The sequence below is a fragment of the Petaurus breviceps genome, unplaced genomic scaffold, assembly GCF_028583685.1.
Source record: "Petaurus breviceps papuanus isolate PSGF00001 unplaced genomic scaffold, PetGlider_PUasm1.0 191, whole genome shotgun sequence".
In the NCBI taxonomy this organism is placed as follows: Eukaryota; Metazoa; Chordata; class Mammalia; order Diprotodontia; family Petauridae; genus Petaurus; species Petaurus breviceps.
Window position 1 is genome coordinate 5,101,504 of NW_027185811.1, and position 27,029 is coordinate 5,128,532.

General features: G+C 38.4%; 1 protein-coding gene and 1 long non-coding RNA gene across 2 annotated transcripts in view; one reads left to right on the forward strand and one right to left on the reverse strand.

Annotated features, from left to right (window-relative positions):
* LOC138164711 (uncharacterized) overlaps window positions 1–26,515 on the reverse strand; it is an 86,557-nt gene extending 60,042 nt beyond the window's left edge. Inside the window, exon 1 of the long non-coding RNA XR_011169159.1 lies at window positions 26,285–26,515. This is a non-coding gene — a long non-coding RNA (uncharacterized lncRNA). The remainder of the gene's footprint in view (window positions 1–26,284) is intronic.
* Window positions 18,329–27,029, forward strand: part of HDAC7 (histone deacetylase 7) — a 60,304-nt gene continuing 51,603 nt past the window's right edge. The window contains exon 1 of the mRNA XM_069092679.1: window positions 18,329–18,684. The gene's annotated coding sequence lies outside the window, so the exon portion shown is untranslated. The remainder of the gene's footprint in view (window positions 18,685–27,029) is intronic.

Below are 27,029 nucleotides of genomic sequence, written 5' to 3' on the forward strand. Positions count from 1 at the left end.
TGGCCTTGCTAAGCCTTGTCTCCCCAGGAACTAAGATTGCTGAGAACTTGCCTCGTGTCAAGATGAAGAAAAGACCTCCATTTGGGTATTAAGTGCTGTGTTTAAACTTGATGTAACTCTGGGGTAGATTCAATTGTGATCCAGGAGGTGGGGAACTTTTGACCTTATTGTGCTCTGTGATTGACAAATGAAGGTACTTTACCTATGTTTGGAAACTAATCTCCATTTGAGAAGAGGGGTTTTGTGGTGGACTTAATTAAGGTATAGCCTAGGGGTGGAGTAGTATTTAGAACAGGGACTTTGTAATTGATTAAATGGTTGGAAGGTCCAGGGGTGGGGTAATACTTGGAGATTATTTAATCACACTTAGTAAATGCTGTATTTTGAATGATGTCATGTTTTGATCTTCTCTGTTCTTGGTTTGTCACTGAATAAAATAGAGAGCACCTATGCTGGTATTTTGAACCTGGGAAGTTGCCTTCTTTTGGCATTGCATTACAGCAAGTCACTTAACCCCAATTGCCCTACCTTCCCTCCTCCCCCCCCAAAAAATTGTTCTGCTTTTCCAACTTTGTTCAACTGATAATGTTCTTATTTCAGGCTGCCATGATCCCAATGCCCTCAAGCCTTTACCTTTCCAAGTAAAATGGATTTGTCCATAATTCCAGCTCTCAACAAGTTTTCTGTAAGCTCCTTCCTTCATATGTTTTCATAGCCACTGCACAAAATGTGCCTTTCCTACTTATCAATATTATTGTAGCTCTATGCCTGCCTTCCACCTAAATTAATGTGTCCATTGTAGCAGTATATCTTTAAAATTTCCCTTTCAGTCTTTTTAGAAATGTTAAGAAATAATATTTCTCCAGCTTAAAACCCTTTCTAGATTTTTCCTTTTAGCAAAGGCTTTCCTTTGAAAAGGAGTAACCAAATTAATTCTTGTCTAGATAAGATCACCGTCTCCCTACCTGGAGTAATAGGTACCATTGTGCCACCTCAGGACAAAATCTTCTCTTTTGAAATTCAAGTTTAAAATACTTATCATAGGGAGGAGGTCTTAAGGGAAAGTAGTCCAAGAAGGAACTGAATAGTGCTGGAATGTTAACACAAAACTCCCCCTTCCCTTTGTCCCTCCTCGCCTTTCTCTCTCAGCAAGAAATGACTTGGATATAGACTAATACCAAAGTCAATAAAATATTTCTGGCAGGCTTGAGTCTAAACTGCAGACTGCATCATTATCATAAATTTTTTTCTTCAACACCAGAACTGGTTACAATGTGGCAGCTTAGATTGTCCTAATACCAACAAGGGACAATTGCAACTCATACATATTTTTTTAGGCCAGACCCAACTTGGTCCAGTTCATTGATTCAAGTTTGGTAACAGAATGCAATAAGACATTCATAAATCATAGGATTTATGCTCATGGGAATGCAAGTTGGGTGAACAAGCCATCTCAGAGAGCAAGCTATCCCTAAGCTATACTGTGGGAGATTGTCTGGGATTTATTGGTAGTGCCCTTGCATTGGCAGAGAACCATCAGAGAGATTCTTCATCAAGGATTTCTTAGATACCTGAGTTTCACAGGGATCTAACAGAGAAAAAAATTTAAATCTTTTTGAACCAAGTTTTTCCAATGTTTTCATTTTACAAGTCAAACCAGTTTCTATGATAGAACTTTGATTATTTGATTATTTAAGTATTAATATCTGTGATGTATGGTATTTGTCATTAAGTACAGAAGTTAATATGGGTAATACAAATGTTTCATGCCTAGAGTACTCATGGATAGCAGTGAAAATAGAGTTATACAGAGGACTCAGTTACAGGATTACCACTTCACCTAAGAAATAAAGGTACTGAGGATATTTTAACTCTTTTTAAAACTCTGTTCATCTTTTCTAAGAATTCTAGTTGAATTTGTATACAAGTTGTGTTTTCCTTTGAGGCTTTGCCTATAGATATTTTGGAATCCTTCTCTTTTTCTGGGTTTGTGCCTTGAGCATCCCAGTCATCACAATAGATGAGAGTTTTATGTTGGGGTTCTTTTTATTATTCTCTCCTTCTTCCAGTGTACTTCCTGGCTTCAAACTTGATATTGCTGTTTTCTTAGAGTATTGAACCTTGTGTTACTCTAGGATCACTGGGACAACTCAGGTTGGGAACCTGTGAGCTTTTAGTGTTCCCAGAGTAGTCCAATCCAGGACAAAATCTTATTCCTGGCTTTCTAGTCTGAGCTCTGCAAGTTCCTGACCTGGATTTGGGTCTGAGACACTATTGTGCTTTCAAAGAGGTAGAATTTTCTTTGGTTTGGGATTCCTGCCCTGGTAATTCCCCTACAACTCCCAGGATTTTGAACCACACACATGCTGCTTATTTCTGAACTTGCTCCTCTCTAGGTATACCACCTAGGCCCTATAACTACTCCTCACCCTGGAACAACACCATTAGGCACAGTTTCTCTCCTCAGTTCACCCTGGATTCATAACCCAGAACTGGGTAGTAGGTGACAGATAGGTACCACTTAGCACCTATTCCTATCCTGGTTATCAGCATGAGCCAGAATTATAGTTGGGGGCACATTTAAAAGCTCCTCTTGTTCTGATGCACACCCTCTCTCTGACTCTGGAGTGCTGTCCTCTTGGCCAGACTTATGCCTTTGTTTTCATGGACCTCTTTATCTATATCCCTATGCTGACCTAGGCTGAAAAATAATCCATTGTGAATTATTCTTGGATTTCCCCATCAGGAACTGATCTGGTACATTTTCTAGACCTGTTAGGGGATGATTTTTTTTGGAGGGGTGGTGAAGGGTAAGGAGTTTGTTGGGCTTCTTTCTGCTACTCTGCCATCTTGGCTCTGCCTCCAAGATGCTTTTTAAAATATAAGAGAGGAGGGGTGGCTAGGTGGCGCAGAGAATAGAGGCCCTGGAGTCAGGAGGACCTGAGTTCAAATCCGGCCTCAGACACTTGACACAATTACTAGCCGTGTGACTTTGGGTAAGTTACTTAACCCCAATTGCCCTCCAAAAAGCTATATATATGTATGTATATATGAGAGAGGCTATATGGTATAGTGGATAAAAAGCTGACCTTAAGCTATGAAGACCTGAGTCCAAGTCCTTTCTCTGAGGCATACAGGCTCTATGAGCTTGGGCAAGTCACTTAACCTCTCAAGGTTCAGGACAACTCACTGTCTATAAGTTGCAGAAAAGGTGACAACTTGTATTGGCAGAGACAGCTTCCTCATCCAGGGGTTTCCTATACCAGTATGATCACAGGCCCAAAAATACTATCCCTATCTCTACTAAAAATATGGGGGAAATGTGAAAAAAAAAATGGAAGAAAAATAAAGGCTTATCTATTTTTTTCTAAATAACTGAGGTTTTAAACCTTTCTAAAATTCCTAGCATTACAGGAGTTTCAAAAAGTTATTGGAGTCTCTTTGCCAATCTTTATGTAGAGGACGTATAGACTTAATAATTATATTAATGAAGGAGAGAGCATCTGAAGGAAAATTGTTAGAATTAACTTGAAGGAAAAGGCCTATGTGAAATACTTGACAGGGTTCTAAATCTTATAGGCTTCCCCACACCAAAAATGATATTATTACTTCCAGCTAGAGTGAATTAGTTAAGGATTCAGGAGGCACTTCAAAATCATCACAGAATTAGAAAGGACTTCTGGGGCAACTTATTTCAGCCACCTGCAGTGGTCTCCAATGCAGAAACTTCCCCTGCTTCCAGGAAGTTCCAACTGAACTGTGCTCAGGTGCTCTGCCCTTTAGAACTCACAAGAATGGACACATTCATCTTGGGACTGCTATGCAGTCACCTAGGCTAAGGGAAGAAAACATCATGAAGAAAAGACAGCCTAGGATCCAAAAACCAGGCTCAGTTCACCCAACTAAACTCCTACTCTAGCTGGTAAATGCAAGCTTTTTGCCATTTCTGTTGGTGCCAGACCATCTTCCACTTCTCCAGGGAAAAACTTGAAGAGTCCTGACACCAACAGATGACAGGAAGAAATCAAACTAGAGAGTGAAGTCACTCTTTTTAACATTCACTGAGTCAGCCACTCCTGGCTCAATGACTGATCCTTTTCATGCAGATACTCCTTTTCACAGGACCAAAGGACTTCACCATCCCAAAGCACCTAAATCCATTAGTACTGAGCCAGCACATGTGGCCCATGGGAATCAGCCAGGGCAGATCAGCACATGTTCTGTGGGAACTATGCCAATCCAAACCCTGCTACACTTGAATCAAGTTGAAATTTGCCTCTCTGCAACTGGCACCTTGAAAAAGGGGAATGATTTCCTTTGGAGGCATGGAGGACATCATGTGAAAATAAAGGCAGCACATAGCAAGATAACTCATATTTATGACAGTCAACAAGTCAGTCAATAAGCATTTATTAAGTACTTACTTATTTTGTGCCAGGAATAGTGCTGTAGTAGAAAGAAACACAGTCCCTACCCTCAGGGAACTCATATTCTAATGAGGGAGACATTGCAAACATGCAAAGTAATACAACTATGTATTACTGTTGTTTGTCCTTCATTTTCAAGGAGGACCCATGACATCAGGGTGATGTTTTGACTTGTGTGTGAATTGGTTTTAAGTGAGGTAGGGTTGCACAAAGTTGGCAGCCTTACTCTCTCTTCCAGAGTTATTGATGTCCAGTGGCAAGACAAAAATCAAGATGACTTGTGTAGTACAGAACTTTTTAAACTGTTGGGTTGCAACCCTATATGGGGTCATGTAACTGAATGTGGGGGTCATGAAAAATTTGGCAATAATAAAAGGTTTCTGAATGCACAAAGAACAAAAATTAATTCAAAATCAAAACACGTAATGAATCCTAAGTGTTTCTGGCAGTGCTTGCTCATGTTGTATCTTGTAACTTCACTGCAGCCTTGGTTTTTAACACAGAACATGTACACTTTGCACTGCGTATGCCATCACGCCACACAACACCAACAAATGCTGCCAGAAACACCTCGGTTCAATTTTGAGACTATAGTATGTTATGAATTGCAGTGTTTTGGTTGCACATATAGTTTTCTGCTCTTACAGAAATATAATAGTTTACAGAAAACAAAGACTTTTAATATTTTCCTACTGTCATTCCTCAGCATGTAAGTATCAAATTAGTATATCTTTGGATTGTATAGTGTTAAAATGTTTGATTTTTAAAATTGCTGTTATCTCCTTTATTTACAGAAACATAAGTGTTTAATTGTAGCAAGTAAAGACAAAAGCTCTTTAATAATATTTTTTTCACCATCACCACTAGATGTGTATATAAATATGGACATCAATTTTTTAAAATTAAACACAAGTAATTTCATAAACAAAAGCTAGTATTTATTTGAGAAATTATTAGCAACATTTACTTATATTTTAGGACAAAAATATTTTTCAGTTATGGAAAAATGGCTAAATTTAAACAGAAGAGGTAAAAATACTGATGACAATGAGACACAGTTTTCATTACCAGGTTATAGTACACCTAAATTGACAAGAAAAGGAAAATACACTGAATCATTTTTGCAATATGAATTAACATCTAATAAAGATTAATTTTTTTTTGCTTAATTTGTAATAAAATTTCGGCTGTGGAGAGAATGAAAATGGCCAAACTAAGATGACATCTTAATACCAAGCATGCAGCATACTACAATAAGCCAGAGGAATATTCTGAACAACTTTTAAACTCTTTAAATAAAGAAAAACAATGTTTTATTTAAACAAGTAGTAGTGATTTATTTTATTTTATTTTCATTTGTGGTTCTAAATTCTCTGCGTCCCTCCAGCCCCTTCCCCATCCATTGAGAAGGCAAGAAATACCGTACCCATATATATATATATATATATATATATATATATATGTATATACATACATATATATATATGAAGTATGCAAAATATATTTATATATTAGCCATGTTGGGGGAGGGGAGCAAGAAAAATAAAGAAAAAATATGCTTCAACTTTCACTTTAAATCAATCAATTCTTTCACTGTCAATGGAGACAGATAACATTTTACATCATGAGTTCTTTGGAATTGTAGTAGATCATTGTATTCATCAGAATTACTAATTTTAATTACAACTTTAAAAGTTGATTATCTTTACAATATTGCTGCTATTGTATAGATTGTTCTCTGGGTTCTTGCTTGCATTTCAGTTGAGGTGACTGAATTTGTTTTGCTACATTACAAAAGACCATGATAAACATATATAATTCAAAAACAAAAAACAAAGCACATTAAGAAAAAGATTTTTTTTTTTCAAAAGAGGGTTGGGTTTGGGGAGAAGGGTAATGAGTCCCATTGAAGCTATGTTGAATTTGAAATGCCTATGTGAGACCTGGAGCTCGAGAAACTCAGCCTCCATATATAGATCTGGGAGTCATCTGTATAAAGATGATCATTGAACCTATGAGAGCTAAAGGATAACATAGAAGGCCCAAGACAGAACCTTGGGAGATAGCCACAGTTACTGGGCATACCCAATATGAAAATCTAACAGAGAAGATTCAGAAAGATACAAGAAAACCAAGAGAAGAAAGAAGTATCTAAGAAAAGAGGGAGATCAACAGTATCAGAGGCTGCAGAGAGGTAAAAAGGGATGAGAATTGAGGAAAAAAATCATTGGATTTTTGATTGGAAATCATTGATGACCCTGGAGAAATCAGTTTCAGGTAGATGAATCAAAAGCCAGATTGCAGTGAGTTTAAAATCAAGAAAGAGGAAAGTGGAAGCAGTGGTTATCTTTTTCAAGGAAGTTATTCAAGAAGAGATGAGAGATACAGTATAATAACTGAGATGGACATGTCAAGCAAGAATTTTTAAGGCGTCAAGAGACATATTTATAGGCAACAGGGAAGGGGTCAATAGATAGGGAGAGACTGAAAATTAAAAAGAGTTAGGATTCTAGAGAGAGAAATCTACTCAAGACTTAGTGTGATGGGATCAAGGGTGCATGAAGAGGGGGCTATCCTTGGCAAGGAGAACAATCACTTCTTCATGAGAGACAGGGTGAAGGAATCAGTGGTGGAAGACATCTGAGTGATGTGAAAGGAGGAAAAAAATAAGAGGGAATTTTTAGGGAACTGAAGAGATTGAGGAATTGGAAATTTAGGGTATTTGAGGGAGTATAAGTATGTTGAAGTCTCCTAATACAAGGGCAAGAGTTGGAGTGGTGTGAAAGTACCAAACTTATTGAGGAAGGAAGGAGAAAGTCCTGGAGGTCAATAGGTAATAGCCACTAGGGGCGGCTAGGTGGCACAGTGAGTAAAACGCCAGCCCTGGAGTCAGGAGCACCCAAGTTCAATTCCAGCCTCAGACACTTAACAAATAAAAAAACACTAGCCGTGTAACCTTGGGCAAGTTGCTTAATCCCAATTGCCTTCCAAAAGGCCAAAAAAAAAAAAATAGATAATAGCCACCAGGATCTAGATTGGGTGATAAATTTATATAGTGGGAACTTCAGAGGAAGAGATGCTTCTGAGTGATGTTGATACAGTTAGAGTCCAGATGTGGCAATGAGCAGCAAGAAGTGTGCCAACTCCTCCACCATTGTAGGGAGGAAAGTGTTATGAGTATAAACAATACTGGAAAGAATCTCCAGGGATGCAGGGTTATCAGAGGGGATCCAGGTCTCATTAAATGATAGAATATGGAAGGAATGAGAAAGCAAATGGTTTAAAATGAAAGTGAGGATTCCAGAAAGCACAGTAGAAGGGGTGGGTAGATCTTGAGTGAGACATTTCAGAGGAGGGTAGGGTTTGCAGGGAAAGGAATGAGGGGATGGGCAGACTGGGATGGCAAATAGGGTTTGTACTTTAGCAACCAGAGATTCAGAATCATAGGGATGAGAAGAATACAAGTACTTACTTATCTTCATATTACAGATGACTTAACTTAAGCTCAAAGAATTAAATGGCATGTATATTGCCACACTGTTAGTAAGCATGAGAGCCTGGATCTAAACTCAGATGACCTGATTCCAGTATAACGAGCTGTTTCCCTCTAGAGTTAAGAGGAACCTTAGAGAACACCAAATCCAACTCCTCATTTTACAGATGAGAAAAATGAAGCTCAAAAAGGTTATACTTAACCTCTCTGCCTGCTTGCCCAAAGGTAGTAAGTATAAGAACCAGGATTTATGCCTAGATCTGCCAACTCCAGCCTAAGTTCTCTTACCAAGTTCAGGGATAGAGAATTGCAGAATCAAAAGACTTCATAGTTGAAAGGTTTCTGGGTGTCTATCTAATCCATCTAATAAATGAAAGGATTCCTCCACTATAATACACCCATTGTCTGACTCAATATTTCCAATGAAAGAAAATCCTTTACCTCTCTTTTGAATAGCTCTAATTGTTTGTTTGTTTGTTTTAATTCCTGGGTGACTAGGTGGTACAGTGAATAGAGCACCAGCCCTGGCAGGGGGACCTGAGTTCAAATCCAGCCTCAGACACTTAACACAAAAACTAGCCGTGTGACCTTGGGCAAGTCACTTAACCCCAATTGCCCCTCCAAAAAGCACCAAAAAAAAATTCTCCCAACATTAAGCTTAAATTTGCTTCTTTTTTCCTTCTATCATTGTTCCTAGTTTTGCCCTCTGGGACCAAAAAAAGGCATCCAATTCATGTGACAGCCTTTAAAGTACTTAAAAATTGTTTCTATTTCAACCCTGTGTCTCACCTCACTTTTTTTTAAAGTACATAACTTCCACATATTGCTTTCAAAAGTCTGCTTGTCTGTACTTCCTTCTTGAATTTTCTTTTGTTCTTTTGGTAATATAAAAATACATATTTCAATGCCCCCCCCATTTTTTTGGCATTTTGGTTAAGTCCTCTTCTGACCCAAACCTGTATCCTATTAAAAATGAAGAGAGAAAAAAAAACTTGTTACAAATAAGGATAATCAAACAAAACGAATCTGCACAGTGACCATGTCCAAAAATACACACCTCCTTCTTCATCCAGAGGTCATTACCTCTCCTTTGTTTTTTGGAGAGGGGAAGGCAAGGCAATTGGAGTTAAGTTACTTTCCCAAGGTCACACAGGTAGTAAGTGTCTGAGGTCAGATTTGAACTCAGGTGCTCCTGACTGCAGGGCCAGTGCTCTATTCACTGCGCTGCCTACCTGCCCCAGCTACCTCTCTTTCCAAAAGTTGTTAGCATAGTGCATCATAGGTCCTCTGGAGATGTAACTTCTTAAGTCTTTCAGAGTTGTTTTCTTTAAAATGTTGTTGTCACTGTATAAATTGTTCTCCTGGCTCTGCTTACTTCATTCTTCATCAGTTCCTGATTCTGGGCATTCTTTGAAATAATTTCTTTCATAATTTCTTATGGCACAATAATATTCCATCAAATTCTTATACCACAATTTATTCAACCATTCCCCGATTAATAAATTTGCCTTAATTTCCAATTCTATGCACTTCCTTACTTTTCCCTTTTAGTCCTCATTTCAGGATTAGGAGTTTGTTTTGCTTATAATTATTTCTTCCCTAGTATTATCCTTCCTCTTAACACCTTTCTCTATCCCTGCAGGTTTCCCAGTGAGTTTATTTCTATACCAAACTCTTCATGTTTGTGTGTTGTGTCTTCAACTCTCCTTTGTCTGATTCAGATGAGAATGAGGTTTATCTGACAACTATTCCTCCCACCCCTTTCACCCCTTGTTTAATTACTTGTGACAAGGTTTTTTCTCTCCATTTTTAATAGGGTATGGGTTTAGGGCAGAAAAGGACTTAACAATAGTAATGTCAAGGTGGGGGGGCATTGAAATATATTTTTTTATTACCAAAAGAGAACAAAATAAAATTCAAAAAGGAATCCAATCCCCACCCACCTAGGACCTCTGTTTTGGTTTGTTTTGGCTTTTACTCTCTCAACAACCTTTAAAGACATTAAATTTCTTTTTTTTTTCCTTTTTGGAGGGGGGAAGGTAGGGCAATTGGGGTTAAGTGACTTTCCCAAGGTCACATGGCTAGTTTTGTGTTATGTGTCTGAGGCCAGATTTAAACTCAGGTCCTCCTGACTCCAGGGCTGGTGCTCTATTCACTGTGCCACCTAGTCACCCCAAGACAATAAATGTCTAAAGGATCACTTGGTTCTCCCCTCATAAGAGGATAATGTTACCATGACATCATCCCATAGCTCCTTCCTAATGTTCAAATAAACTTACTTTTGAGGTTTCTCTGAACTCTTGTATTTGTATTTCAAAGTTCCTACTCGGTTCTGGTATTTTCATCAGAAACCCTTGAAAATCCTTTATTTCATTAAAGATCCACTTTTTTTATCTGTAGGATTATAGTCAGCTTTGCAGGGTAAGTTATTCTTAGTCATAAGCCTAAATCTACATGTATAATATGTAAACACTGTAGCAGCAAGCACCCCAGTGTCCCCAGGGTGCCTGCTCACACAGGTTCTTGGATCTGCTTTGTTAAAGGAAAGCAACTCAAAATGGGTTAACAAGCTTACTTTAATCAGTCAGACATATATCGTTTACCTTGTTCAGGAGAAAAGGTCAGCACCCTGAACCTCAAAGTATACAGGCATAATTATCAAGACAGAAACATCAAGTAGACAGATTTCCAAACTGTCCAACCATTACATCCATACCCAGTCAACATCTGGGTTTCCACATTCTGGGTTTTTCAAAGCCGGGGGACTCTCAACAACGGCTTCCCAGAATTCAGATCAAATCACAGAACACTTCTCAAAGTGAGTCCCAAAACAAAGCTACACATCAGGGCTTATATAGCCTTCTCCTGGCTCAGAGAATGTAACAACCTTATTGACTCACTGGCCAATCAAGAAGTATCTACTGAAAAACAAGCCTCCCTCCCCAGGCTTCTGGTGCACTTTAGCCTAGGGGCAGGGAAGATCTTCCAAATTTGCATTCCCATTACAAACACACACATATAAACATGCACATATATTTATATTATATTTATACATAGGTACACGTGTGTATTTGTGTACATGTGTCTGTATAGATTTTGTGGAACTCTGAAAATGTCTCTTGATGATCTCTGGTTTCATTATACCTTGTTTGCTTGCACTGGTGCTGGCTTTACTGGCATCCCCTTTTCCTAGTTCCCACGGACTTCTGGTTGACATTTAGATCTGGAGTAGAAGAAGTCACATCAGTGGACTTCTTGATCATTATTTTTTCTAGTACAACTTTTAGGTTTTTGATGGACTAGTTGTAGGGGAGCTGCTTTTCTGCATTCTGTTCAGGCAGTCATCTTGAGCTGAAAGTCTCTCCATGTTCCATAGCATAGATGGTACCGAAAATCAAGCTTGAGAATCATGGCAGATGGCTAGAAAACCAACTGAAAGCTGGAGTTTGGATTTGTGTTAATGAGCAATGGAAAAACAAGATCAAAAGGAAAAATCAATTTGATGTGGTATAAAGACCCCTCAATTAGAAGTCGGAAAACATGGACTCTTTTTGCTATTAACTTACTGCACATCTTTGGGCAAGACAATTAACCTTTATGGGACTGTTTTCTCATGTAAACAGAGACTACATGTTTCTCTTTTTTCTTATCTTTAAAAAAAGCATGTTAATATATCTTGTTTTTATATCACTTTCATTTCCAAATATTTCTCTCCACTCTCTTTTACTCAGTCATCCCTTGTAACAAAAGAGACAGGAAAAAAACTATTCAGCAAAACTAACCAAAACAGCAAATAGTCTGAATGTTCCATACTCATAGTCCCCTAACTCTTCAAAGATGAAAAGGAGGTACATTATCTCATTTCTTCTCTAAGGGCAAAGTTGGTCATTATAATATAATGTTCAGTTTCAATTTTTTGTCCTCTCCATTTATACCATAATATATTAATATATTGTTTTCTTGGTTTGCTAACTTCAATTTGTATTAATTCACCTGTCGTCAGATGTGGCTCTGAATTTTTCATATTCATACTTTCTTATGGCAAGGTACTATTCCATCACATTCACATGCTTCAATTTTGATAGCCATTCAACAACTAATGGGGATTGACTTTGTGTCTAGTGAAACCTCTGGGACGTGTAATATCACAGAGTCCAGTCTCCTCATTTTATAGATGAGGATACCAAAGTCCAGAGAGTTTAAGTATCTTACCTAAAGTCATACTGCCAGTAAACGGTTCAGCCAGGTTTTGAACCCAGGTTCTATGACTACAAACCTGGTGCTTTTTCCTCTGACTCATGTTTCCTCCCACAGCTCCAACAGTGTATTTATGTGTTTGGCTTTCCACAGCCCTCTAATACAATTTCTATCTTTTGTCATCTTTGCCAATCTTCTGTGTATAAGGTAAAACTTTGGAGATATTTTAACTTGTATTTTTCTTATTAATGACTTGAAGTAATCTTTCATATAGTCATCAATAGTTTACAATTTGTCTCACTACTTAGCTATTGGGGGATTGCTCTTGGCTTTAAACGCTAATGTTAATTTCCAATATATCTTGGATATCAGCCTCCTTGCAGAGAGATTTAATGGACAGATGTTTTTTCTCCCATCAGCCACTTCACTTCTTATTTTAGTTGCACTGATTTTGTTAGTGCAAAATTTTTTTTGGTGGGTTTTTTTTTTTTAGATTTTTCTTTTTGCTTTTTGGAGAGGGGAAGGTAGGGCAATTGGGGTTAAGTGACTTGCCCAAGGTCACATGGCTAGATTTGTGTTAAGTGTCTGAGGACGGATTTGAACTCAGGTCCTTCTGACTCCAGGGCCTGTACTCTATTCACTGTGCCACCTAGCTGCCCCTGCAAAATGTGTTAAGTCTCAAATAAATAAAAGTATTCGTTTTGTCATTTGCCAAGGCTTTTATCATTTGTTTATTGAAAAAGTCTGCCCTTAACCATAGCTGTGAAAGATCTGTTTCTCTTCTATTTTTTTTTTAGTGATATGAACCCTAATATTCAGGTCACATATCCACTTTGATTTTACTGTGTTGTATGATATAGGATGTTAGTCTAAAACTAATTTCTGTCAAACTGCTGTCCAATGTGCCCAGAATTTCTTGTCAAATAGACACTTCTTTCCCAAGTAATTTATGTTCCTGGGTTTATCAAGCACTCAGTTATTGAGTTCAATTATTCTGATTTTTTTTACTCTCTATTCTACTGAACTACTTTTCTGGTTTTTAATCAGTACCAAATAATTTGCATGATTATGGTTCTATTGTAGAATTTGACATCTGCAAGTGCTATTGTCCCTTCAGTCCTACTTTGTTTCCTTATTTCCCTTGAGATTCTAGACTTTTTGTTTTTCTAAATGAATGTTACTATTTTTGTCTAGTTCTATAAAACATTCCTTTGGTAGTTGGTCTGGTATAGCACTAAATCTGTAAATTAATTTAGATTGTATCACCACTTTGATTTGTAGTAGCCCCTCTGGGATAATCCCCCAATCTGTACTTGTGCCAAGGGTTGGGACCCCAGAGGAAAGCCACTGTTCCCAGATTCTATGATAGTAGTCTACAGGTTGGGGTTTCTAGTACCATGGTTCATGACTTTGCCATTAACAGTCAGATTGTAGACATAATTAGATCATAACAAAAGTATATCCTAAAATAGCATAGTAAGAAGAGTGGCCACAAACCATTCCCTCCATAAACCTGAGGTACATTCTTTCACTAATATACACAGCATCTGTGGGAAGGAAGGCACAAACTTAGACTACAGTGGTAGGAAGGCATTCCTATTGCCATGTGGCCCATGACATTTCTCTAATACTACAAATCTTCAAAGTCATTTCTCTTCTTTGGAATCCTTACAAAACTCCCCACTCTGGGCACAGCCTCTCTACTGGGCAGATTGAACAGCTGGGTTCTCAGGGTCTGCTCCTAACAGAGCACAATGATTCTCATGAGTTCATAGCTGTTCTCTACTATTATCATTGATCATTCTCCACAAGGCTAGGATCAGACTCAAGCTTTTGATATCCATGTCTGTCTGTACTGTGAACTCTCTTGAACTAACTTTCCAACTTCAGGGTGGAGTCTCTCCTTCTGGGTGAGCATCCCTGATGCTAAACTCCATGACTATTAGGAGAGGAGAAAAATAGCTTTCCCATTGCCCCCTTTCCCAGTCCTGAACTGCTGATTCCTACTCTAACTCAAGTTAGACTAGACTCTGTCTTTTAAGGAGGTGAGGGATAACCAATTATTATTCTTCCAATTACACTGCTCCTCTGGTTCAATAAGAGGGGGAGGGCTCATACTTTGTAAAGGTAGAATATGGAATTAACACCTTGTTAACACATTATCACCTATGATTACATCCTGTAACTATATCAACTGAATTGTGGGGAAGAATTGCTTAGGGTACCAAATTTCTGCCCTCCTTCCCCTCCCCCTTGGGATGAGACTAAGTTATTTCTAATCTCCAATATAACTTTAGAATTTTGTTATTCTCTGAAGATGCTTCTGGCTGCTTTGTAGGTGATGACATCATTGAATCTTAGAGTTGGAAGAGACCTCATAAGTCATCTCCCATCCTTGCAGTCTGGTTTATATCTCTACTCCTCCAACAAAACTGTTTTAAGGTCACCAATAACTGCTTAATTTCCTGTTCCAATCACTTTTTCATCCCTCTTCATCCTCTTTGACCTTTCTACAGTATTTAAAATTGTTGATTATTCTCTCCTTCTTGATATGTTCTCTCTTAGTCTTCATGACCATCCTTTCTCCTGCTTCTCCTCTTTTGCTGATTCATGTTTTCTCCTCCCTCCCTGCTCCCAAGTGTAAGTGACCCCCAAGATCTTCAATCATCTTATCTTCTATCTTTCTATGCTCTCCTTTCGAAATCTTATCTACTCCTCTGCTTTCGATGATAATTGTATATCATACATCTTTCCCAAAACCTTACTCTTTTTTTCAAGGCCAGCTCAAATGCTATCTTTGCCACATAACTTCTCCTTTTCTCCATAAAGTCTAGCTGAAAGTTGTCTCTCCTTAAATTTGTTGTTCATCCTTCATTTTGAAGAGGATCAATGACATCTCAGGGCAATGTCTTGACTTGTGAATGAACTGAATTTAAGTGATGCAGAGCTGTTAGCCACACTCTCTCCTACAAAGTCATGAAAGTCCATCACAAGACATCAAGATGATTGGCAATGACCCAGGATTAAGTGGATGACTTTGGGATCCTTCGATGTCTGACCAAGCTCTAAGCATTCCACAGTACCTGCTTCATCGTCCTCTGTGGCCATTGACACAATTTTGTTCTCATCTGCCCATTCTGCCGGGCTCTCCTTTATCTCTAGTTCTAAGATGGACTAGTCACATCTTATGGAGGTTCCAGTCGATTCTCCTTTCACAATAACTTCTTTGCTGACCAGAATCAAGTCTAGAATAGAAGTTTTCTTTTTTTGAAGGGGGAGGTGAGGTAATCAGGGTTAAGTGACTTGGCCAAGGTCATACAGCTTGTGTCAAATGTCTGAGACCAGATTTGGACTCAGGTCCTCCTGACACCAGGGCTGGCACTCTATTCACTGCATCTTTAGCTGCCCCTAGAATAGAAGTTTTCTTTGGTTTTATCCAACTTTTGAGGATCCTATATGTAGACCTTATAGGTCATGTAGTTGGACTACATGTAGGTGGGCTGCATAGCCTCTGAGGTTCCCCCCAGTTCTAGAGCTAGGATCTCTTTGGGCTCCAGTTTCCTCCTCTGTCAAATGAGAGAATTGGACTTCCTTAAATTTACAATAGCAATGAAGCTGTTCTTTATATATTCTTTACATAAAGTCATAAAATATAATAATGAAATTCATATGGAAGAACAAAAGATCAAAAATATCAAGGGCAATTATGGGGCTGGGGTGGGGAGAAGAGGGAAGGAAGGAGGTCTATCAGTACCAGATCTCAAACTGTACTACAAAGTAGTAATCATTGAAAGATTTGTTACTGATTTTTTAAAAAGAAATATTGATCAGGGAACAGATTAGATACATAACATGAAGAAACAAACACCATAGCACAGTGTTTGATAAACCCAAAGGCCCCCCTTACTAGGGGAAAGACTCACTATTTGACAAAAACTGCCAGGAAAACAGGACAGCAGGCTGGCTGAAGTTAGTTTCAGACCAACATTTCATCCCACACACCAAAATAAGCTCCAAATGAATGTGTGACCTAAAATCATTCTAAAAATGAGAAAGTAAATAGATAACCAGGAAAAGATCTTTGCAACAAGATCTTATTTCCAAGCTATGTAAGGAACTGACTCAAATTTATTAGACTAAGAGCCATTCTCCAATAGATAAATAGTCAAAGAATATGAACAGGCAGTTTTCAAAGGAAGAAATCCAAACTATCAACAACCACATGAAAAAAATTTCTCTAAATCATTAATCAGTAGAGAAATAGAAATTAAAGCAACTTTGAGGCTTTGTGTCATGTTTATTAAATTGAAAAAGATTACGTAAGGAGAAAATTAACAATGTTGCTAGTACTAGTATTGCTGATTGAGCTATAAAGCAATTTGGAACTATATCCCCAAATTTAATAAACTATGTATACCCATCTATTCTATTACTAGGCCCATGCCCCAAAGAAATCAAAGAAAGAAGAAAGGGATCTATTTGTACAAAAATATTTTATAGCAACTCTTTTCATGATAGTCAAAAATTGAAATTAAGGGGGCTATCCTCCTATTGGGGAATGTCTAAATGAATTGTGATATGTGTATGTAATGTATTATTGTTATACAACAAGAAATTATGAAGTGGACAATTTCAGAGGAAACTGGGAAAACATTTATGAAATTATATGGAGTGAAGTGAGTAGAACTAGGAGAACAATGTATACAATAATAACTTTATGGAGAAAAACAACTTGAAAAGACTTTAAAACTGATCAACACAATGATAAAGTACACGTTCAAAACAATGAAAACGAAATATGTCACTTGTCTCCTAAGAGACTGGGAACTTAAAATGAAGAAAGAGAAATACATTTTCAGGGATAACTAATGTGGATGTGTGTGTGTGTGTGTGTGTGTGTGTGTGTGTGTGTGTGTGTGTCCAGACTGTGTTGATATATATTGAGGGATTCATTCTTAAGGTTGTTTTTAGGGGCGGCCAGGTAGCACAGTGAGTAAGAGCACCGGCTCCAGTGTTGAGAAGACCTGGATCAAATCTGGGCTCAGATACTCAGCACCACACTCAGAAATAACTGGCCATGTAACCTTGAGCAAGTTACTTAACCCCTATTGCTTAAAAAAAAACAAAAAACGTTGTTTTTAAAGATAATCTCAAGGGGGTGGGGTGGGAGGAGGGAAGTGGTAGTAGTAGTAGGGACAGTTTAATTTAGAAAACACTTGTTACTTGAAAAAGAAAAATAATAAACTTATTTATTAATTTTGCTTTTTGGAGGGCAATTGGGGTTAAGTGACTTGCCCAACGTCACATGGCTAGTTTTTGTGTGAAGTGTCTGAGGTCAGAGTTGAACTCAGGTCCTCCTGACTCCAGGGCTGGTGCTCTATTCACTGTGCCTCGTAGCCACCCCTAAACTTATTTTTAAAGGGAAGAAAATTTAGGTTTGTAGTTTTGCTGTCTTTTCCCCTTATAATTAAATTAACTTTTCTTTAAGTACTTAGATACTATGCCATTTGCCATATACATATCTACATGTGTATGTGTATACATATACATACAAAGAGAATATTTTTATTATTTTATCATCTATGATACCTTTAAGAATAATATAGTCTGTTTATCTCTTTTAACTGTGTCTATTTTTCTTGCTGCTTTGTCTTCAATTGTGTTTGATATCCCTACTTCTTAAAAAAAAATCACTTGAATTAAAATATATTTTGCTCCAGCCTCTTAATTTAACTTTGTCTGAATCTTTACATTTCAATTGTATCTTTTATAAACAACATATTTGGGGGGGGGTTATTTTGTAAGCTATTCTGCTACTCTTCTTCCATTTTATGGGTAAGTTCTTCCCATTTGAGTTCACTGTTATGATTTTAATTGTAAATTGCTTTCATCATATCCTCTTTTACTTTTTCTTCTTTTCTTTCCACCTCCCTCTTTACTAAGGGTATGGGGGGGGAAAAGGGAAAAGAAATCTAATCAATACTAGTAATCTATAATTGAAGTGGTCTGTTCCTACATCTGTGTAATGGTGATGAAATTTAAAGATCCCTTTGTATTGGAAAACTAAGAGGTACTTAGCACCTAGTTAAAATTAAGCCTCTGTTAAAGAAACAGAAGATATGAACTCCTGTTGCTAACATAACAGCAAAGGGCTGAAAAGGGAGGAGCAATACTGTATATAAGGAAAAGCCCCAGAGAGGGAGTCAGAATTCCTTGGCATAAGCTTTGTGGAGGCAGAAGCAGCTGCTGCAGAAGAGGCTGCAAAGGAAAGGCCCAGGCTGGAGAGAATGATTGTGATTTTGGGAACTAGCTGAAGCTTCTGCTGGGGAGCTACCAGTTTCTCTTGGGAGCTGCTGAAGACTGAGGAAGCATGACTGTAATACTGGTACTATGAACCTGTTTGTGGCTTTGTTAAGCCTTGACTTCCAGGGAACAGAGACTGTGAAGGACTGTGAAGGTGGACAGAACACTGTGAGCTTCAGCGTGGAGCAGAAACAGCACAGAGAGCTGGACAAGGAACTGGGAGCTGTCTGCCTTTGAACCCAGGTGAAAGTTTGGTGAATCCAGGTAGGAGCTGGGACCATGGAAGGGGATTAAGGGAATCTGAGAGACTACCCTGAGTCAAGCTGAAAGAAGACTTTACTTGGATACTGTGTACTGACTGAGAAGACTGTGACTTATTTGTGACTGAGGGGTGGATGCCCTGTGTATTTTATGCTACCCCTTAAGAGAGTGCTGAGCAGTGACTGATATTGTAACTTAGTGTGCCCCATGAGTGGAGAATTTTGACCATTGTATTTTGTGACACTTAAGGAGGTAAGCCTCCTTAAGGATGATTGAATGATTGAGTTGATTGAATGATTGAGTTACTAAGTAATTGACTCACTAAATGATTATACTTTGTTCAAAACTGTATGACCACTGTGGTGAAAACTAAGTGGCTATTTTCTGTAATAAGTTGTTGTGAATGCTGTATTTTGATTATCTGTAATAAGTTGTAACATTGTAAATGTTGTACCTTGATTTACTGTGAATATTTTGCTCTGAGTTGTTATTGAATGGAGTGTTCAGTATACTATGTAATCAGAACCTTAAAAGCTGTTCATAGAAGCATTCTTGTGGATAGCTGCTTGTGTTTATCTTTACAATCTACCTCCCTCCTCTCTTCACCAAACACACTCTGATCTCTGGTTCTTATACTTTCTTTCTCTGTCATCACTGTGAACAATCCCCGAAATTTTTGGTTGGTTGGTTGGTTTGTTTTGCTTATGGTTATGCCCTCCCCAACTCTATTCTTCCTCTTATGACTTCCTCCTGTTTCCCTGTTGAGTTAAATACATTTCTAAACCAGACAGTATATATGTTCAAATCTCTTTTATGCAATTCCAATGAGGTTATTAGATACCTGCTCTCCCTATACCTTCTTCCATATGGGTATACTCTTCTGAAACACTCCATTTATATGAAATAGAAAGTTCCTACTCTTTTGTTATTTCTTTCCCAGAGTGTTAATTGTTCTCTCCCTTTTCTATCTTCTTCTAAAACCAAGAAACCAGGACAAAAACACATCAAGATCTTGTTTTTGTATTAACTCCTTCTTTGACCCTTAAAATGGAAGTACTTTGTTATAATTTAGCCCTCTCCAACTGTTCAAATTTTTACTTTTCTAGTTTTCTCTTGACTTCTGTGGTTGCAATTCAAAGTTTCCACTCAGCCCTGGTTTTTCCATCAGGAATACTTGAAAGTCTATTCTATTAGAGTTCTGTTTTTATTTTCACCTGTCAGATTATGTTCTGTTTTTCAGGCTAAGTTATTTTTTATTGTAAGGCTTTCTTTCATCTTTTGGATAACAGTATTATAAAAATTATCTTTCTCTTAGCATAGTTGCAACACAATCTTATGTGATCCTGACTGTGGGTTCTTGCTAGTGAAATTCTTTCTTCATAACTATTTGAAGTATTTTTTTCTTTGTCTTGGAAGTTCTGGATTTTGGCTGTGGCTTTCCTGAATATTTTCAGTTTAGAATTTCTTTCAAGAGGAGATTGCATTCTTTCTATTTTTACTTTGCCCTCTGGTTAGTAATAGATATGGGAAATACTCTTTTATGATTTCTTTCAATACAGCATTCAAATTTTTTGTTTAATTGCTATTTTTAGGGGATCTGGTAGTTATGAAGTTATCTTTCCTTGACTTATTGTAAAATAAGGTTAGCTTTTAAAAAGAGTAGATATATTATATTCTATTTGTAGAATTGTATTCTATTTAGTCTTTTGACTTTGTTCTTATATTTCTCAATGTCTCATGGCATCACTGAGTTTTCTTTATTCTATTCAGTTTTTTAGGGAGTCTACTATTTGGATAAGGTTCTTTCCTTCTCCCCTAAGCTATTTTTTTCTATTTTTTTTCCTCAAGAACTCTAATATCACTTTTATCTTACTTTATTTCTTCCATCCATATTTATAATTCTTACAGCCAAGTCATTTTGTTTTTCCCTGAGCATCAGCCTGTATTTATTTTGAGATTACTTGTTTCTTTTAGGTTTACTTCTTGGGCTTCTCATAATCCCTAGTATTTCTTCACTGTAGTTGGTACTTTCTTCTGTGTACTCATTTTCTCGGATTGGGATTTTGTGTTTGGGCAACTCCCATTCAGGAAGATTTGTTTGATCACATCCCCTCTGTAATTCAAATGATGTTGCCACAGTTGATCTGGATAGGGGAACTGGTTTGGGGCCCCACCTTCTGCCTCAATCTATGGTGTCTGTGTGGATGAGTTGGAGTTCTGGGGGAGAACTATGGGTTATGGTCTTGGTTGGCATCTGTATTCTTCTCCTTGCAGGATTCCCAAATCAGAATTGATTCTTCCCCTGCTGTGGCCCTTGTAGGCCACAGTGATATGTTGTAGATCACTCTGGTCTCAGGCTTCCTGTACAGCCCCTTCCACTTCCAATGCTACCCTTATGTATATGCTCAGGTGTTGAGTTTTCCAGTTTCCTACTGAGGCTCCCACTGTTCTGAGGAGTGTACTCCCAGACCCTTTCTCCTCACACAGTAACCTGTAGAGGTTGATTATGTCCCTTGATTCTCTTGTGACAGTCCAAGGTTAGTATTTGACATCAGGTTCCTGATTACTGGAATTTATTCCGGCTTGAGATGCCCTAGTTCAGAGCACTGGCTAATTTCAAGTTTGTTTGCAAGAGCTTGTACAGGCCTCTCTGGTGCATGTCTTCTACTCAACCTCTCATGGTCCTTTTGTGAAGTTTTATACTGAATAAAGGAGTTTACTTTTGTCTCTTTTCAGTTTTCTTAATCATTATTATTTCTGGTGTCTTTTTAAAATATTTCCTGAGGTTCATCTGGGCTTGTCATCATCTTAATTTGAAATCTGAAAACTATTTTTCAATCTCACTGTGACTGCCAGTCCCTCTTAAATTTTTTTAAAAATTAATTTTGACTTTGCATCACTTTCATTTCTGAATATGTCCCTATCCCTTCTATTGTTTTTATAACAAAGAATAAAAAAAGAAGTGGCAAGGGGGGGAAGCAGTTCAGCAAAACCAAAATGCAGCAATGAAGTCTGACAGATACAATACTCCACATACATTTTACCCCATCCTATAATTTTCTTAGTTCTTCTCTAGAGTCTGGGTCATTATAATTACACAACATTCCATTTCAGTGGACTTTTTATTCTTATTTTTATCAATTTATGTATTTTTTTGGTTGGGTTTACTTCACTCAGTATCAGTTCATATGTCTTCCCATACTTCTCTGAATTTATTTTATTTTTTTTCTTTTGTCACAATAATATTCCTGTAATATTTGTGTACCACAGTTTGGTTGAAAATTAAATGAGGAGCTGGGAGGTTCATGGGTACAGAATACTGGATATATTTTCAGATTTTTTTCAATGTATTTATTGGTTTCACTGATTGTTTTTTCTGTTCTACCACCTTTTTCTTGGAAAAAATATTTTGTTCACATTATTAAAAAATTAGGTGAAAATGACAGAGGAATCACTCCTTCCTCTGATCTCTCCCTCCCCCATCTTGGAATGTGGTCATTATTAGCTTGGTACAGATACTTTTTCTCCTCCCTCTGGGTATCAAGACTTGGCCTTTCTGACATCACTATTTTTCGCATTGGTGACACCAATCATCCAATCTCTCTTACTCCAGTCCCTTAGGCTAAGAAAGTGTATGCATTAATAGAAGAAGTGCAAGGATCATATTTTCTAGAACCCAATGGACTAGAAACAGGAGGGAGAGCAGACACAGTCATGGGGCAGATGCAGGATCTCCTAAACTAGGACCATTCCCCTAAGCCAGTGAACAAGCAAAGGAATTACTTGGCCTCTCTAAGACCTTGGACTGAGCCAAGTGAGATTGCAAAGGGAAGCCAGAGGAAATAGGGAGGACCAAGGCCAAGAAGGACTATTGCTGTCGGTTTCACCTAAAAAACTCCAAACCTACCAGAGATGTACTGATAAATGTTTAACAACTGGCCCTCCAGGGGAAAAATGTACACAGACACACTTTTAAATTTAATCTGCGTTATTAACATTTCCCCATTGCTTCCTTAAGTCTAGGGGGAAAAAAATAAATCAAGCCTTGATTTGTAGTTTGCCAATTTCTAAGGTGTAGATGCTCACACTGAAAATTTAACAATCAGCCTTCAATAGCCAGCTGACCCTAGCCACTTACACTACAGGAATTTCTTTATTGCTGCATAGGTTGTTCCTTGCTACTAGACTGAGTTTCACCTATTTCTGTATCTTTTTTTAGTAATAAAAATGTTTTTGTTCAAAATGCTAACCTTAACACTAATCCTTGGTTGATATCAGGTGAACTGAATTGAATGACTTGGAAGGGAACTTTTTAAGAAAAAAATTGTTTTTTTGCTTTTTTGGAGGGCAATTGGGGTGCAATTTTGGAGGGCAATTTGTGTGACTTGCCCGAGTCCACACAGCTAGTAAGTGTTAAATGTCTGAGGCCAGATTTGAACTCAGGTCCTTATGACTCCAGGGCCCGTGCTCCACCTAACCGCTCCCCCCCCTTTTTATTTGAGAGAGAAAGCAAGCTAATTTCTGATGTTCCCAGATTTATCTAGAAGTAGACAAAACACCACTTATAGAGGGCTGTTGATGAGTCTCCAAAATGGAGCCCATTCAATCTGTGTTCAGTTAATGTTAAGTTTATACAACATTTACCATATGTCAGCTTTTTTCATGTAATGGCTACACCTGCCATTAAGGCTAACATCCTCAGCTCTTCTTACTGGAACCTTGGAAAAAGGGCTTCTGGGCTCTCCAGCCCTTGAGCTTTGCCTTATCTCACCTAGGTCTATATCTCCATGCCACATCCTGGCTGGAGGCAGCAAGTCCCTCCCAACCCCACTTTTATGATGAAAAAAAAAAAACCCAGTATCATGAAATCATGCTTTAAATGCACAAATGAAAAAATAAGTATAGAAGGGGATAGAAATGAAGAATTTTAAAAAATTTAATTAATTTATTTACTTTTAGTTTATAACATTCAATTCCAAAAGCTTTTGAATTCTATATTTTCTCCCCCTCTCTCCTCCCCTCTACCCCCCATGGTAGCATGCAATTTGATATAGGTTCTACAAATACCTTCACATTAAACATTAGTTTGTAATGTTAACACATTTAGATGTAAAGAAGGATTATAACCAATGGAATGAACAAAGAGAAAAAAGGAATAAAATGACAAAAAAGAAAGAAAGAAAGTTGTTTCAATCTGCATTCAGATTCCATAATTCTTTCTCTGGAGGTGGAAAGCCTTTCCTATCATGTGTCTTTTGGATTTGTCTTATAACCTTGATGAGCCCAGTCTATTAAAGTCAGTCATCATAGATATGATGTGTCTGTAATTGTGTAAAATGCTCTCCTGGTTCTGCTTCTCTCACTCAGCATCAGTTTATATCAGTCTCTCCAGGTTATTACGAAGTCTGTCTCCTCCTCATTTCTTTTTTTTTTCTTAAAGCAATTGGGGTTAAGTAACTTGCTCAAAGTTACACAGCCAGGTGTTTCTGGGTGGGTGCTAAGTGTCTGAGCCCGGATTCGATCCCAGGTCATCCCAACTCTGGGGCTGGTATTCTTACTTCCTGTGCTACCTGGCTTCCCCTCCTCCTTATTTCTTATAGTACAATAGTATTCCATTGCATTTATATACCACAACTTGTTTAGCCATTCCCCAACTGATGGGTATCCCCTTGATTTCCAATTCTTTGCCACCACAAAAAGAGCTGCTATAAATATTTTTGTACATAGAGACCCTTTTCCCACTTGTATGATCTCTTTGGGTAAATGAAGAAATTTTTGCTACTATAGCAGTGCTTGTTCTGAGGTGCTTATTCCAAATCCAACTTATCCTGATGAGTCATATCTGTAGAGATTGGTTATTATGGCCCCTTAGGGGTAGCTTGAGGGTTTGGGGTGCTCTGGAATACATCTTCTAGTGCTACGAAATACTCGTGCAGCCTCATTGGCATGCTTCTTGTCAAGATTGTCAACTGGGAATCATTTTAGTCAGGCAGCCTTAAGTAGCTTTAGGAAGGAGTATTTATTCAGATGGTACAGTAAGAGAAAGAATTCCCTTTAGAAGTCTGTGACATGCTTCTATTAAGGCATACAGAGTCCAAGGTCTTGTGGCACAAGAGTAATATAGCCCCTTCCAGGTGGTTGGAAGTCCATTTCTCCCCATTTTGGAATGTTCAAAAAGTTCCCCTTAGTCATGGTGTGACTTCATTTCTGGGCCCCTTGTAGGGCTGTAAATCCATGTCCAGTCTGTCCTTCACTCCTAGTGAAGGTACTGCTTTTAATTGGTCCTCCCGGCTCTGAAGCTCACAAGGTCCTCCAGGGTCACACATCTAGCACGTGTCTGAAGCAGGATCTGAACTTACATCTTCCTAACTCCAGGTCCACTATGCCACCTGATTACCACCCTTCTGATTACCTCCCTTCGTGGAGATGAGAAGGTCCCCTAGTGCTTCCCAACATTGCACGGATCAGTTTGAGCTGACTTTTCTCGTCTTCTTTGATATACATCCACACACAAGCAGGACCCCAAGGAGATCAGTTGGGGTAGAGAAGAAAGGCACAGAGGGGGCAAAGGCATGAGGGGCATGCAGACCTCGAGTTGCTAGCCACCCCGTCTCCTGACTCTGGTGAATGGGGAACCTCCCAAACCTTCAACAGCACTCCCTCCTCCCAACCTCTCAGCTGAGGATCTGATATTCATCCAATCAAAATAAAACCATTTGGGGTGACTAGGTGGTGCAGGGAATAGGGCACCGGACCTGGATTCAGGAGGACTTGAGTTCAAATCCGAACTCAGACACTTAACACTTGCCCTGCCTTTCCCCCTCCAAAAAGCAAACAAACAAAAAGCTAAAGCCATTCACCATCAGCATTCTCTTCTCCTCTTCTACTTATATCACAATCCCTTACCCTAATACCCAACTATTTCTCCTTTTACTTGATTGCTTCCCACAATCATCCCCCACTCACTCACTAATCTTTTTGCTGTTGTTCAGTCCTTTCAGTTGTGTCTGACTCTTTCTGACCCCATTTGGGGTTTTTTTTTGGCAAAGTTCCTGGAATGGTTTGCCATTTCTTTCTCCAGTTGATTTTACAGATGAGGAACTGAGGCAAATAGGGTTTAAGTGACTTACCCAGGATCAATTAGTGAATGTCTGAAGTGGGATTTGAATTCAAGTCTTCCTGCCTCCAGGCCCAGAGCTCTATCCACTTCATCTAGCTCCCCATGTCCCATATACATCTCAGATTCAGCGTATAAAACAGAACTTTATTATATTTCTCCACCAACACATCCATATTTTGAACTCTCAAATAAAGGGCACCACTATCCTTCCAGTAATCCAGGTACAAAGGGACAAATCCTAAGTGTCACAACTCAATTCTATTCTCACTCACTTGATATACGGTTTTCATCACCTCTTCCCTTCTAATTGTCCTCCCTACCTCAAGCCTTTACATAGTCACCAAAGCGATTTTCCAAAAATTTAGATCTGATCTTGCCACCCCCATACTTAATAAACTCCAGAGGCTCCTTATCACTTCTAGGATCAAATATAAATGGCTCTATGTGGTATTTAAAGCTCTTTACAACCTGGCCACATCTTACCTTTGCAGTCTTCTTACACATTACTTCTCTGGAGACACTCTATAGTCCCTCCATACCAGCCTATTTGCCATTCCTCACACACATCACTCCATCTCTCTCTCAAATGCACTCATTCTTCTTGTTTCTTTCAAGTCTGGGCTCAAGTGCCTTCTAAGAAAGCCTTCTAAGACTTTCCAACTTCCCACAGCCACTCGGAGCTAGGCAAGCTGTCTTCCCTTCCAAAGTTACTTTGCATCTGATCTGCTTTATATGTGCTAGATATATGTGTGTTTTGCAGATGGTAATATGAGTACGTGTTGTTTCCCCTGCTAAACTGTAAACTCCTTTGAGGCATTTTACTTTTGTCTTTGTGTCTCCAGTGCCTAGCAGAGTTCCTAACACATAATTAGGCACTCAGTAAATGTTTACTTGGTTGACTGAACCTCCAACCAATAGCTTAGAGTTCCTTCAACAGTCCGGTCACCCTTCTTCAGAGATGATCCAGTTTTATCTGGCTCATTGTAGGTGCTTAATGAATGTTTGTAGAACTGACTTGACACGGACCTAGAATTGTATATAGTATTCCAGATATGGTCTAAGCAGGATAGTGATAACTCCCACACCTTCCACACAACAACCACTATGTATTCTTATTCATCTAAGTTCTTGCAGCTGGGCCTAGGGAGCTAGGCTACTGCACCCATTCCCTTCACCACTAAGGGGCACTTCTAAGCTACCAAGTGCAAAGAGCTGCCACTCAAACCTG